We start from the raw sequence: 10848 nt of genomic DNA, 5'->3' as shown, positions 1-10848 counted from the left end.
TAGTTAGTCAAACTGTTGTGGGTCTGTCCCTTAAGAGGTTCATTGACCCACAATTGATCATGTGCCTCATCACATGAGACAAGGTTTGAAAAACAAACTGGGTAAATGCTTTCCTTGACAGCTGAACTATGTCTGAGTGACGTAAAAGCACCTTGACTGTGGGTGTGTGTGTGTGCGTCAGATCTGATGCAGGATTGGATGTTTTCACTTTCAGACACTCCTCCTCTCAGTCAGAATGAATGAGGAGAATGAATGTTGCAAGTGCACATAACTTACAAATGCTGAAACCCATTCACTTTCTTCCGCATATTAGAGACAGGCCCATGAAGCCTTGTGAAGCTTCTGAGGCTTCTTTCTTTCTCATTGTACAAGTAAAAGATATGAAAGTTCGAAGTGTCAAAGACAGGCACTACCAGTGACATCTAGTGGTCAGCTGCATTTACAGCAGCCACAAACTTCCAAATGATTCGCGCATCCAGCTGATTCCAACACAAAAGGAATAACATTAGTTTTAGGCAGCTGTGTTTTCATTCTAAGAGTCAGTGCCCACAAATGAAAGTGTTACAGTATTTAGAAAGGTAAGTTTATGAAGTTTATTATTGCCACCAGAACCAGCAATAAAATGATTTTTTTTTAAAAGCATGTAACTGTGTTAAAATAAATCTCATAGTTCACAATTTTCCCCAAAATTCATTTATTTATCAAATTTGATATGGAAGAGGATTAGGGCCACTTTTTCAGAATTCTGGAAAAAAACAAAACAAAAAAAGACATGGCCACTTTTTTTTGTTTTTCCAGTGGCCCTAATTCTCTTCCGTAGTGGCGAGTGTAGGATTAGAAAGGAAAAAAAATAAGACCACTTCTGAGGACTTGTTTTTTTTTTTGACCCAATAGAAATTACCTTGTGGCATATGCTGAGCCAGTTATACACATTTTGACACGAAAACATGAAAAATGCTAAAACATGAACCACAGCTATATATATGGGATTTTAGCTAGATTAAAAAAATAATAATATCTACAAGTCGTGCCAAAAAGTTATTTCCAGTATTTAAACTGTTGTTGGCCCATAACTTCTCAAACATATCTTTTGTGAAAGATATCAAATCATTTGAACAATGTGTATATTTGCAGTTTTTCCTTAGTGCTTCTTTACTATAGTGTGGATTTGTCAGACAGAGCTGCAACACTTTCTCATCCCAGTGATGAACAGGCAGATGTCATGATCCTTCATGCCTCCCCATTGATGTCAGCTGGGTTTTTGTTATGTTGTTGTCTCTCTCTCTCTCTCTCTCTCTCTCTCTCTCTCTCTCTCTCTCTCCACTCTCTTCCACTCCTCTCCAACTGGGTAGAACTCATTTTTACTAAATCATAGTTCAACAACAAGTAAAGAATTTCTTTTTACACCATGTTAGTGAATGAATTTAAGAGTAAAATATGAACGTTTACAGTGTGAATTGTAAATACTGCAGTGTATGAATTACTCTTAGTCTAGCTTATAACCTGGGACCTGTTTGTCATTGAGACCCTACCAGGAGCTGAACGCTCCAGACAACTCACTCTGTTTGCTTTCATTTGTTTGTTTCTACTTTTTCAAATCTTTAAACATGTACATGCAATCAGTCACCCTGGTGTTTCCTTAATAAAAATGCTAGCATATTTGCTAGCATTATTACTAATGACAGCAATTATACTACCGATTATAGTTTGTTCTTAGTCAAATCTTGTTTTCTTTTTTTAATCACAACAGGCTTTTCTTAGTTTGTAAGACAACACAAAAATAAGAATCACCACCAAAACTGGCAGACCACTTGCCAGTCCAATAAATCCTCCTTCTCTTCCATCCTCATTCCCAACATCCTTACTTCCATTCTCCTCATCTCTAACCACTGTGACTTTCTTTGGTTGACCTGCAGGTGAGAAACAGGTGTGAGGTGTCAGCTATTAGGTAGTTGATGAGTAAAGAACAGAACAGAATCCAAGTCTCATTTAATTTCAACTAAACTTTATTTATAAAGCTCCAAATCACTTTTTTTCCTTTGTTTATGTCATAATCCGGTCTTTAAGTCTGATGTCATTAGCCATGCCAGGGCCCAAACTCTGCTGCAGGTCCCTAAGTCACACGAACACTGCGGGATCACGGAGTTGAAAAATGTCTAAATTCTTTCATCTTTAATAAAATGATCAGCGTTCTGCTCTACCAGGTGTAACAATTAAGTTTACCATCCTGGGCATCCATGAAAACAGAATTTATTAAATTTAACAGAGTTAGAAGTTAGCAAGGAGTTAGCTCGCTAGTTTCCATCCAAATATAATATAGCATGTTCTGACTGAGACATTTCCGAAAGAAGTTAAATCGTACAGCTCTGCTGTCACTTCCAACATAAATGAAGACAGGAAACTAAACAGCAGTGACGTTTGTAGGGTTACTGAAGTTGGACTAGCTGGTATATAATGATGTGCTACGTGATCGCTAGCAACACAGCTATGATGGGATATTATAAACAGTGAAACTGGAGGATGAACGCCAACTTTTTTCCACTCAATAATAGTTAACCTGAGTCTTCCCGAAGGTGAGGGACAAATGTAATCACATGGCAGGATGCTGTAAAAGGACCAAACTTCAGTCAGGAGAACAACTGAGATAATCCGTCCACAATACGAGGTTAGTCATAAATATTCTGCTGCATGGGCTGGGCTGTAGTTACATCGTAAGGGTTTAAAAACGAAGCTTTAAAAAACCGAGAGAGGCCGACAGTGACCACTGACTGTCTTAAGGGGCTTGTTGAGATTAAATAGAACAAAATATAAAGCATTAAAACATGTTAAACAGCCTTAATAAATGCAGAGTAGTTTGGGCCTGGAAGCAGGATTCACGCCACCAATCAAGTAGCAAACATGAGTATAAAGTGTGCTCCATAGAGAGTTAAGCCAGTCAAAAACTTTAAGTTGACACTTCTAAGGAAATATCAGAAAAATGCTGATAAATTCCCTTTTACAGCAGTTATAAAAGTGTTTTTTAGATCTTATCTTTGTTAAAAAAAAACAAAACTAGTAAACACCATTTTACATGCCATCTTATTTTACATTAGCAGTCTTTATTTTGTCAGTATTGTATGTTTAGTTCTCGTGTCTAGATTTGCAGAGGAATCTTTGAATAAACCAGTAAAAAGAAAACTACTTGTGTTTGCTTGAGATTTGAGGGAATTAGAAACACGTTTAGAAACATCAACAACCAGGAAGCAGCTTAACCTCTGATAACACACAAACTCAACTCTACTCACTCACCTGGAGGAACAACTGTCAGCCTGATTTCATGCTTGATCTCAAAGGTAGGGCTGCTACTGTCTCGTGTTTTGTGTGATGATACGGCACTCATACGTCCCAGAGTCTTTAATGGTGGTGTTGTACAAAATGATGGCCATGTCTCCATTTTTCATCTGCGGATCTCTCAGTTCCACTCCATCTCTAAAAATAGGATGCTGGAAGGTTTTATGCAGATGACCATCTCGGTAGAAGAAGACATATCCATCCGACAGCAGATCGAGTCTTTTCCACTCTAACAGGACAATTTTGCCTTTTTTAGGACCCTGACACTCCAGCTGGGCGTTCCTGTCTGCCTGCACATTTATCTCTTTTAAGCCTGAAAAAAAGAGAGAAAATGGAAGATAGGGACACACTGTCTTAGTGAAGTTACAACCACAAGTTACAAGCACAACCAAGTAGAAAAAATGTTTAGATTTTCTCCACATATCTAGCTCAACTCTCTCACCCCCAGAGACGGAGACTGGCAGCCATAGCTCACTTCATTTAAGAATTTAATATAGCCTATACATCACTTAACATTTCAAGGCTAAGTGGGAAGTGGAAGTACAGACAAAGTAGACATAACACTGTTACATACACAAGTACTGTGTTTACAACATTTCTCTTATTTTCCTCGTGAGTTTTTAGTTTTGAAAGAACAAATCAGCATTCTCTCTTTGACTCACCTGTAGATGCTGAACTCAGAGACAAAATAAGAAGGACAGTGAGAGAATTCATCTATGACAGGTCATGCAGTCGGTGGAGTTGCTGCAACCTGACCTGAAGGAGGAAATGTATAAATTGAGCAACGGCCTAGCTCATTCAGTTCATTCTGCTCTGTTTTATCAAACTCCCAGCATTACTGAGGAACAATAAGAGGATCTAAATGTTTGGTGTGAGGAGTGAGTGAAGATTATTAGGACAGAGCCAAACATTTGGCAATAAAACAAGAAATTGAAATATTCTTCTCCTGAAATGAAACTCTTAAAAATACATATGACACAAGTTCAGCTACAAAAATACTCCTGTTCACAACTGTCAGTCATAAAGTGACAATGAGCCTCTTCAGTAAATCCAGAAGCAGAGTTAGTATTTAATACATCTGGCCCCTAAAATTCCAACATTCATAATGAAGGATATTATTTACAGGCTGTTCTCACAAGACCTCCTGGTTAGAAACCTTTGGTCTTGCAGTTCATCTTCTGCACATTGTATTTTCAACACATCCGGTGGCACATTGTTAAGGAGGGACTAGAGTAATGTAGCTCTAAATCTCAATGCACAGCTCTTCTCTTTTCCTAAGTCCTTAGCAATTCTCGTAGGCACTTTTCCTTGACCTCTATGATGTTTGCATTGAGATCAATGAAAAGAGGTTAGGAATAGGAGATAGGAGCTATTTTTGGAACTCAACCAGAGAAATAAAAGTAAGGTATAATGGCAACAACGTATTTCAATATTATATTTAAACTGCTATATGACATCTTGGCCTATAATCTGTCATTTTGAGTGAAAAAGCATTCCTGTCATACCCCAGAAAAACCTATATCTCTACAAAAAATGTATTTAATTGAAGTAAAGAGTCTCTGTGAGATTAATTTATTATTATTATTATTATTATCATTTATCATTATTACTATTTTTCTTTCTCAGAGAGATGTAGCTAAGACGACAGCAGAAATTTGAGATATAACATAGCTGTTCTGGATGTTTTGGATTACAGGCTAATAAAGAATGCAGATTAAGTACAATATGGAAGTCAGCATCTGCGTTACCAGCCACGGTCTGAAAAGTGACCCGAGTGTGGACACGGAGTGTCATAGTCTACTGCCGTCACTCTGCACGCAGCAGATGAGGAGTACAGGACATTTAGCCTACCTTGTTCAATTCTTTCAGTTTAAAGCGCCTTCATTGTGATGAAATTTGCTGACATCCAAGACTGTCTGACTTCTTCTTCAGTCATAAGACAAGTCAGTGAGTAATCACAGAGAAACCTACTTGCTGTCGGGGCTACAGCCTGCCCCGCCCCTTTCACACCATAATGGAATGATCCGGAAATTGACGTAACTATTTTTGAGACAATCCCTATGACAACTGTGTGTATAACAACAAATACAGATTATTAGATTATTGTTAGATTATTACATTATTTATTTTTGTTACAATTGGCAGCAAGCTATAAAACAGGACACATACACTGTGCTTGCTGACCTCATATCAAGTTCTGACCTTCATATTGGCTTCATAGGCTGCATTCTCCTGAGGACAGCCTTGGACACCCCCTTAATTCAGTTATTAAGCACATATACAGCTGAAAGAATCAAAATTAAAAGCTGCCCTTCAAACTTTAATTTGATGAAATCCAACAGATTTTCTTAATGAGAAATTGAAATAAGCTGTGAAACTGATAAGTCTGTGAACTAGCAGTGTTGGCAGTTTTTCCAGACTTTCTTTACTGGCTTTAAATAGCCTCAGCATTGTAAAAATATATCAGCTGTTGTCCACTCTTGAATAAAGTGTCCTGTCTTTTACCTCTATTATGAAGAGGTTATTATGATCATTATAGATATATATATATATCTATAGATAGATAGATAGATAGATAGATAAATATAAAATGATCATAATAGCTCCCAGGCTCCCAGGCCTCTGCTTGAGGGTCCTGTGCAGTATCTTAGCTGTTCCTAGGACTGCGCTCTTCTGGACAGAGATCTCTGATGTTGTCCCTGGGATCTCCTGGAACCACTCACCTAGTTTAGGACTCACAGCACCAAGTGCTCTGATTACTACTGGGATCACTGTTGGATGTCTTTTTTGTTTGCTTGTGTTATGAATCATTGAGAGTTGAGGATTGTTGCACTGAGTTACTGAGTGTTATACAGTAGAGTCAGGTTTTAAGTCAGACCTTATTTTGGATTTGGAGAGATCTAAAAGTTGGTGTTGGATATCGAGGAAACATAATTTGAATAGACATGAACACAGAAGGTCACAGAAATCTCAAAAGAAAAAATGAAATATAAAGACTATACTCTATGTATACACAGTCATTGTATATATAAGAGGTGTATTCTCACTTTTTTTAGACACAGAAACACGAAGGAAGCAGTATGAGGACATATTTGGACAAAACTATTCAGTCACAACAAAAGAGACCACGTGTCTTCACTCCATGCAAGTTTAAGAGGCTGAGTCATCCAAAACCTACTGAGCTACATTCCGCTCATTTATTCACATTTATTTCATTTGTGTATACCTAGAGCTACACTTCTCATTCTCAAGAGTGGGCCAATATCTCACCCTCTGTGTGAGAAGGAAGAGGAGGAGCACTGCCACAGTGCTACAAAATTACCTCCAGCAGGTTAACTTGTTTCTGAAATAGACTGAAATAGACTCCACGTAGGTGCAATGACAAGCACCGTGCAGCTTGATTAGCACAAGGTGCCCCATTCTCTTCACAGATTAGAGCTGGTTACTTGAGCTCAGGTGACAGAGATTTGCAGAAGCACAGGTGAACATTATGCTGCCTGTAACATGATTGATATTGATGGTCTGGAGAGGCAAATCCAAAAAGAGCTTCACATTTTGGAGGAAGCAAATTCAGTGACATATACCAACTAGTGTCTAGAGGTGAAAACAGCAGAAATAGTTCATACAGAAGTGTGGTGGACGTGGTCTGCGGTGCTGCTGCAGGGGCATTGGAGACACCTCCATGGCATCTGCAATCATGCCTCGCCGGCTTTAAAATCTGTACCGGGTCCTGATGTGGTGGTTGTTGGAGTGTTCGGCTGAGCTGAAAAGCTGAAGCAAGTGTGTGAACAGCAACCGTGTGAGTTAATAGAAGTGTGAATCACATAAATGCTGAAAAGCATGGAAACATCGTCGAGTCTGCTGTGGTATGTTCACAAGAAGTCATGTTTTCTTTTTTTTCTTTAACAACTAGAACAGAATAAAATGTGTGTCACTTTGTCAGTGAACATTTATTCACTTTCTGACCACAAGTCCGTGGTTAAACCAGAGACAAGAAGTTGTAACATCACAACCTGGCTTCCTCTCAGCTAACGAATAGCTTGACCTCTGTTTCTTTTACTCTTTGTAATGCTTATTTCTACTTGATCCATGCTTCTTAGTATTGCAGGAATTTAAAAATTCATTTATATGCTCTGTATTTATTCTTGATATTTGTATCCTGAATTATGTCACTTTTGATGTATTCATATGAGATCCATCCCTGTGGTTTAGTCTCTCTTCCCTAGTGTTGTCTTGTATCTTCTCAAGTCTTCGTCTATGTGTATCTGTGATGCTACTTCCTGTTTTGCTTTGATTGTTGTTGATAGATGATAGATGTTGTGCCTTGCTTTTAATTATGTTTTAATTAATTATTTATACTTACCGTTGTCTTTCTATTAGATATAGGGCAGCTGCGACACAGTGTCTGCTTACTCTTCCTACTGCATTCATCTTCAGTTACTGTACTAGCTTCAGTGACAACCACAACCATGGTACATTGTAATGACTGTTTATCTTGAAAAACTTCTAAAGTCTGTTTCTACTTCACATTAGAGATGGACCGATCCGATATTACGTATCGGTATCGGTCCGATACTGACGTAAATTACTGGATCGGATATCGGCGAGAAATAAAAAATGTAATCCGATCCATTAAATATCAAAAAAGCACCTCACAAAACTTGCGACATGGCGTAACTCGGCTCATAACCGTAGCAGTCGGAGCAGTGTGCGTCACGTGATAGAGCGGCTGTGTGTATTTGTAGCCTCACTAGCAGGGCCGTTGCTAGCCATTTGGGTGCCCTAAGCACAAATGCTTTATGGTGCCCCCCCCCCCGCCACTTAAAAAAACAAAACAAAAAACATTAATACTTTTGAATTTCTCAGTGGAATTTGTTTAATTAAATAACAACAAACATGACAGTTAAACAAATAAATAAGGTTAAAGGAGGTTAAAAATACTGTTACAAATAAATACTCAGGCCCCTTTGGAAAATTAAAATCAGAGCTGACATTAAAAGGACCTCTCCGCACAATTTCAACACGATCAGCATCTACAATGTGAGCTGGCCAAAGAGCAGGATCGGTTGAAGGGGGCACACATGTCTCCACAGTGTCACTTTCTGATAGTCTCTCAGTGACAGGACTCTCAGTGGTACTTGTGTATGGAACTGTACCTGAACTGGTGGTTGATGGTTCTTGTTCTTCTTGGCTAGGGATTGTTGCAGGGTCTACAATGGCTGGTGGTTGATGTCCAGGGATGGCACTACTACTGGATGGTTCATCCTGTCCTTGAGATCCTCCTTGAACATATTTAAGCATTGACCCTGCATACAAGAGAAAATATTCAGGGATTTTACAGAAATACAATTTTGAATCTACAGTAGGCCTACGAAAAATTGCATTATAAGACTAATAAATTAAGTAAGTCACTGGTACATTTAAAAATTACTAACTATATTTTACATGTATAGATTTTCATAATGGCAAATGGCAATATAAACATGCTGTACATAATTTGATATAAATGCGCAAGTAGGAAATCTATATTACTGGAAGATATAGGTTTCATATTACACTGTAATATGAAACCTATATCTTATTTATGCCGCATAAATAAGATATGCGTCTTTATAGATATCCTGAAATGCAGCAACATACAAAGTAATCTTGTCTAATCTGATAATAATACTTGACTGCATCACTGACCTATCCCAAAGTTAAGGTTAATCAGTAGCATGCATGACGTTAGCCAGCTAGCAACCTGAGGAGGGAAATGCTAGTCTCACGATTGCTAACGTTATCTGAAAACCGTCAATTGAGTGACCATGATGAGTTGCTTTTAGTAGTCCATTCTATATTCATATCCACAACGTAAACAAACTACCCAACATCAATCATTTGCAACATTTGTTAACACAGTATGAACACTGCTAACAGGAGCTATCACAGAGTTGACGGACATGAGCGTGCAAGCAAGGGCTACAATAATGAACTTTTTTTTATTGTTATTATTTAAACATTGCCTTACCGGCAAGCGACGCCTGAGTTTCATCACGCTTCCTCTTCTTCTTTCTTTTCTCCGCTCCCGACTCCTGTTGCCGTTTCGAGGCCATGTTCAAACAGGTGTTTACCAATACCGAATTGAGGCATTATAGAACAGACCACTGGGAGGGGGGGGGGGCACCAGGAGGAGACTGGAGACAGGGCACAAAGCAGATTCACCCCTTTTCTCGGGAAAATTGTTTTATGTTGCTTTTGTATTGTTTAACCATATTAATGCATATGATATTTATAGTATTAATATGGTTTACTTCTTTTTTTTTTTACGACCCTGATTTTTTTGGTGCCCTACCGGCCATTTGGTGCCCTACGCAGTGTGCGTTATGTGCGTTTGCGGAGCTACGGCGCTGCTCACTAGCAATCCAGCAATTCATCTCCGAGGAAGTTATCCCAGAGAGAAGTAAAGCAAGTGTGTAAGTTCATCTCTGAATGTTTGTAAAGCCTACCTGCGTTAAGCTTAACCACCGATATATGGAGCGACTGCCTCTTCTCTCTCCCTCTCCTGCCGCTACTTCATGAAACTCCTTAATGATCAGCTGATCGGCTTTTCTGTCGCGAGTCCGTCTCTCTTCTTTGTTTTTGGCCCACTTTGCACCAGAAAGAGGAAACCAGCAGCTGAACAACAGCAGCGCGTTTAAGCTTGATAAGCTGTTGTTATAATTTATTTAATATTACTTTCTAGACCAGGATCCTTTTCTACGTAGCTGACGGCTGGTAACTGTGCAGGGGCGGATCTAGCAAAGTTTAGCCAGGGGGGCCGATAGGGCATGAACAGGGAAAAGGGGGCACAAAGACATACTTTTCTTTCTTATTCTCATTTAAAATGTCTAGCTTTTAATAAATAATTATCTGAATCTTACACCCAAAGTTTTAATCTGATGTAAAATGTATAGAAGTCCATTACTGTATATAGTAACTGTTAAATGTCTAATATACTCCAGTAAGCTATAGTACTTTTTCCTTTGGGAAGATACCATCTGTGCAGTCTGCAATTCTGTAGAAGAAAGATGTTGAATCTATTTAATTATTCTAGAAAAATAATTTATTTCTGTGCATTTTTTTCACCCTGCATCAAATTAAAGTTGATTATGTTGATTAAGCATCATGAGGTGGAGGGTGGGGGTGGTTCCCTTTTTTTTTTGCTGGGAGTTTGCAACCCTATTAGTTAGGTTGCTTAATATTTCTGCTAAGTACTCTTTAAAATACCAGAATAGGGAGGATGGAGTAGGTTTAAGTTTATTAGATTGATCAGTATTGCTGAACTATGAAATATTTTGGGTGCAGTGTATTTTTTACATACAGGTATAACAGAATAGCTTTAGTGTTGTTGTTTATTTAAACTTGAGTATGAACTTATACAAAATGCAGCAAGATATTAAAAAAACAGTTTTATTGATTAAAAAACACACTATATCGGATTCATATCGGTATCGGCAGATATCCAAATTTATGATATCGGTATCGGTATCGGACATA

At 38.4% G+C, this 10848-nt stretch overlaps 2 long non-coding RNA genes across 2 annotated transcripts; both read right to left on the bottom strand.

The window, feature by feature from the left end:
* Positions 1-685: 685 nt before the first annotated feature.
* Positions 686-5266, bottom strand: LOC109197294 (uncharacterized). Its single transcript, XR_002058448.2, has 4 exons — positions 5182-5266; positions 3993-4086; positions 3289-3643; positions 686-1910 (listed from the first exon to the last, which is right to left on the bottom strand). It is a non-coding gene; the product is annotated as an uncharacterized LOC109197294 (long non-coding RNA).
* A 3217-nt stretch (positions 5267-8483) lies between these two features.
* LOC109199962 (uncharacterized) lies at positions 8484-9961 on the bottom strand. Its single transcript, XR_002060204.2, has 2 exons — positions 9341-9961; positions 8484-8636 (listed from the first exon to the last, which is right to left on the bottom strand). It is a non-coding gene; the product is annotated as an uncharacterized LOC109199962 (long non-coding RNA).
* Between the last annotated feature and the right edge of the window lie 887 nt (positions 9962-10848).

The sequence above is a fragment of the Oreochromis niloticus genome, linkage group LG3, assembly GCF_001858045.2.
Source record: "Oreochromis niloticus isolate F11D_XX linkage group LG3, O_niloticus_UMD_NMBU, whole genome shotgun sequence".
NCBI lineage: Eukaryota > Metazoa > Chordata > Actinopteri > Cichliformes > Cichlidae > Oreochromis > Oreochromis niloticus.
The sequence above is the reverse complement of the archived record's forward strand: the minus strand, read 5'-3'. Positions and strand labels throughout refer to the sequence as shown.